This window comes from Eubalaena glacialis, chromosome 12 (genome assembly GCF_028564815.1).
Source record: "Eubalaena glacialis isolate mEubGla1 chromosome 12, mEubGla1.1.hap2.+ XY, whole genome shotgun sequence".
Classification (NCBI taxonomy): domain Eukaryota; kingdom Metazoa; phylum Chordata; class Mammalia; order Artiodactyla; family Balaenidae; genus Eubalaena; species Eubalaena glacialis.
In genome coordinates, this window is record NC_083727.1 from 53,012,780 (window position 1) to 53,017,500 (window position 4,721).

Consider the following 4,721-nt stretch of genomic DNA (forward strand, 5'->3'; position numbering starts at 1 on the left):
AGTTAAAAAGAAACCCTTTTTAAGAAAATCATTGGGCTCTGTGGAGGCCATTTTACTTAGAAAAAAAATCTTTTAAATATTTGAGATGAAGTACTGTAAGATGACTTCAGTTGCTGGGAATTTTTTTTTTTTTTAAGACGGTTTCAGATAAATGAAATTTTTAGAAGTGCCATGTTCATGCATGATGGCTAATAGCTTCAGGTGGCATAGAGACGGATTTTACTGACCTTGTCTCTTACATCGGATTTTGGAAGAGTCAGGATGCCTCTTGGATGGCGGTGGAGGGGATGGAATAGTGCGATGTCTTTCTGACCATGGTCAGTCACCTTCTCCCTCCCACTGTGGTGCCGAGGAAGGGGCTTAGGGGGCGGCATGGCCTGGCCTGGCCCACACTGCTGCGCCGGTGGAATGTTGTGCTCACTCTGTAGACGAGAACACTGGATGATGATGATGATGGTGATGATATGAATGTAGAGAGACGTGGAAACACGTTCACAATGTCCTCATTTGAGCTGTGTCCTCCCACTGCCCCCTTTCCTCTCTAGGCAAGGATGCTGTTGGAGGGGCAGACACATTACCTTGGAAAAGTGTGTGTGGATATTTGGCTTCTTGTTTGATCTAAGGATGGGCCCCTTTGGGCTCACCAAGAACTGTTTACTTTCCATGTGTGTATTTGTACAAAACAAAACCCGGGTTCTGGGAGCTACGGTGACTTCACCACCCCTCAGTGTCAGCTCCGCCAGTCAGTACACATCCTTGTTCCTCAGGGCGGGCCCAAGCCTTGGGCTCTCTTGGGGATACCTGGTATTGGAAGGACACAGGCCATCTCAAATGGGGCTCCCATATCCCTTCCCAGGGTCCACTCAGAGCTTTCCCTTTGGGCCCTCAGAAGGTCCTGCTGTCCTACATCTGGCTGGTCCCTTGGCCTCGGGATGAGACATCTCTTTTCTCTCCCCTGGTTGGGAAGGTCACATTGCTCCAGGCCAGCGGCATGCTCTCCAGGATTCCAACCTGGAGGAAACTCCCCAACAGGTAAAGTCCTTAATATAAAAACAACACTTTTACCTACCTGACTGTGGGGGCCAGTGCCTAAGAGGGAAAGGAAACAGTCTAACCCAAACAAACACAGTACATCATACCAGAAAGCTAGAAAATGAATTGAATCACACACGGTAGTCCTAAAGCCCTTGTGGAATGTTACTGATTTAATAATCTAATGGCTTAATATTTTGCTACCTTAAAATGCAGAAAAAATAGAAACAATCTATGACTTTTCTTCATACAGATAAGGACTTCAGTTTCAGTGGCTGTATGACAGAATTTTGCCTGCACCCAGCGGGCAGTTGTTTTTTTTTTTAATATGACAAGATTCTGAGCAGTGTAAAGTTGCTGATCTAACTTTAGTAAATTTGCTTTTAAATGTCATTTACAGATTATTTCTATTGAAACTGCGGACCTAAATTATTGCAATTTAGAAATGCACAGGGACTTAATAAATGACTGTCTCCCCACGCACCCACATGTGCACACACACATTTCTTAGTAAAAAACTGAAGTGAGAGGAAGGGGACTGACATGAATAACAAGCTCAACCTCTTTGTGCCTGGAAAGGAGGAGGACTGAAGCAGCCAGAGACTCACTTCCCCTCTCCTGGGCCTTCCTCTATGCCTTAGTCTCTCCAGCACATAAATGCATGCCTGCGCGCACGCGCGTGCACACACCCAAAGATGGCAGTGGCACTGTCTCGTCCACCAGCCCTGTGGGTGGGAGGGTGCCATGGAATTTGTTCTGGTCTCTAGGATGTATCCAAGAGGATTCCAAGCCATGTGAAAATTGCCCTGCTTTCTAGAGGGTGGAATGTGACCCTGCAACTTCAGAAGCACAATCATTTAATAATTAAAAAAAAAAAAAAATCATCCTATCTACCCACGATAGAGACATCAACAGGTTCTAGGAATGAACTATGTCTCTTTAGAACCTAAAGCATGTTCAATTTTTGGAAACCGTGTTTTGGTGGTTTCCTTAATACCTTTCCTTGTAGGGCTTCTTCCCCCCAAATCTTAGCGTCCCTTCCAGTGAAGAGAGGTGGACACACTCTGTGAGCTGTTTCTTGTCTCTCTGGACTGACTCATCAGGAACCGCCTGTGGGTCCCGTGTCTGTCTGTGTGGTGTCCTCAGAGCTCCAGCCATACAGGTGGGCTCCAGGGCCAGTTTTTTTTTACACGAAGCAATAGAAGTACAAAATACTAATTTTTTTTCAAAATTTAATGTTTTCCATAAAATCTGTTGGCAAAACCCCGTCTCCCTCCCCATCTAAATTCTTTGATTTTTACTTGTTTGCTTTTTTTGGAATGTTTTCCCCTTCATGTCCAGAGGACTAAAGAAGTAGCACAGATACATTTCTGATGTTGAGTAAAATAGCAAGTCACAATAGGTGGTAGTGTCCCTTGTTTTGCTCTGTTAGTAAGTTTTAAAAGAATGTATGAAGATAGTCATGAATGTACTAAGTGTTCTAATCCTGCTTCAGTTCACTTTGGCTGTGTCTACATGACAACACACGTTTGACAGGGAATAAAGTGTCCAGTGTCATGGGTGTTAGTGTGCCCCTTCCCCCTTCAGTGTTGGCTCCAAACCTTCCTTTCTTTTTAAGTTTGGGGGGAGGGGCACCACCTCAGCAGCAATCATCAACCAACCAATGGGATCTACTTAGTGGTGAATGGATTAGCTGTTTAAATGCTAAGAGTCACTGGCCTACCCCAGCACAGCATGGCCACTCGGGTTCCTGCAGAGATGGCCTCAGTTTCCACCTTTGCCCCCAAATGTTTACTTCTTGCCTGATTGAGGAGGAGGGTCTCGAGACCCCGGATTGGAGGCCATTGAGCTCTTACCCTGCCTCGCTGTGTAGATGGATGATATGGAGTGGGCACGGGGTGGGGGCCGAAGGGCTCCGACTGTCACGTGGAGATACTTGCCTCTTGTAGATCCAGCCTTAATGTTCTTCTGACATCCTAGTGACAGCAGACCCTGCACAAAGTGGATATCAGAATTAATACTGTGAGGAGACAAAATAATGAGTATAGTTTTACCAAAGATAATATCGCATAATGTCTGCATTTTACCATTGATTTGAGTGCATCCTTAGAAAACTGAATGTAACAAAAACCCAGGACATTTTTGGAAATTGTATGCTCTCTAGCAACTTTGTGTGAATTTTTATACAAGCACTGTTTTATGAGTTATATAAAATGTTATAAAAATAGAAAATATATGGTCTCGTAACATCTTATTTTCTTAAGGCAGAGGTCTCTCGGAATGTCTGGGTCTGTTTGTCTTTGCGTGCGCCCTCCCCCCTCCCCCCTCCCCCCTCGTCCCCGGGGAGGGCGCGGGCACTCGGGGCACCTCGGCCTCTCGGACTTAACGCGCTCTGGGTATCGGGGTGCAGTTTGTCACAGCCGAGTGACTGAGACGTCTCCACACAAACGGCTTCCTGGCCATGCAGTAGGGGCGCGGCTGACTGCCCCCCTTTCCTGGTCGGGTGCCAGACCCGCCCTGCTGCTAAACTAGCAGAGCTTCAGTTCACTTTTTTTTTCCACTTTGGATTAAATGAGATTTCGTTCCTCAAAGCTAACGTATTATTAACTGGTAACAAAAGGATGCATGTTTTTTTCTCGCCTCTTTGGCGAATTATAAATCATTAAATAATACTTCACAGTAAAAATAAGGTCTCAAGCTATCAGAGCAACACTGTTTCGGACCCGGGGTTCGCGCGGGCTGAAGTGAGTCGTGGCCTGCGATTGGAGCCCGCCGCCTCCAGGGCGGGAGCGCTCAGCCCTGAGTCCTGACACCTGTGCTGTAAGCCTCGCGCAGGTCAGGGCTGGTCGGGGCTGGAGTCTCAGACATTTACTCCGTGAGCAGGTTTAAGCAAGACTTGAAGGAAGACTAAATTCTTTAGGTCCATTCTGGCTGAGGGTATCTTTGTTTTCGACCAAAAGAAAAGAAAAAAGTCCCTTTCCTCAGCTGCCGCGAAGGTGCTCGCTGCTTCCGAGGAAGCGGAGGCCGCACGGGGGGGAGGCCCGCCTTCAGCCGCGACTGGCGCCGCCCCCGGCGTCCCGCCGCCCAGCGCTCGCCCGCGCCGCGGCCTCCGTCTCCGAGCTCGCCTGCATCTACTCGGCCCCGGTCTGCACGACGAGTGACGCGACGGCCACGAAGGGTAAGATCAATGCCCTCATTAAAGCAGCCCGCGGAAATGTTGAGCCTTTCTGGCCAGGCTTGTTTGCCATGGCTCTGGCCAGTGTCAACCTCAGGAGTCTCATCTGCAAGGCGGGGGGCAGGTGGACCGGCCCCAGCAGGCGGATCAGGCGGTCCTGCCCGCTCCAGCGCCGCTGCCCCAGCTGAGGAGAAGAAAGCAGAAGCAAAGAAAGAAGAATCTCAGGAGTCTGATGATGACACGGGCTTTTTTTTTTTTTTTTTTTGACTAAACAACACGTTCAACAAAAAGCTGAACTGTTAAAAAAAAAAGCTGAACTCTTTGCTTCTGTTGGTCTTGCAAAAAAAAAAAAAATCAGAGAATTTCAGTATATGTGGTTTCACTTGGAAAAGCGGTTCTCAGAAATAAGAGCGTCACACCAAATTATCCTGAAGATTGGAACGGTGAGATGCAATGGACTCTTTAAGAGAGCTTCCAGAGAAATCTAAAATCCTTCGGCCAGTGGTGGGAATGA

General features: G+C 47.5%; 1 pseudogene; it reads left to right on the forward strand.

Moving 5' to 3' along the window:
- Positions 1-3,312: 3,312 nt before the first annotated feature.
- LOC133102234 (large ribosomal subunit protein P1-like) lies at positions 3,313-4,474 on the forward strand (annotated as a pseudogene).
- The last annotated feature ends 247 nt before the right edge of the window (positions 4,475-4,721 follow it).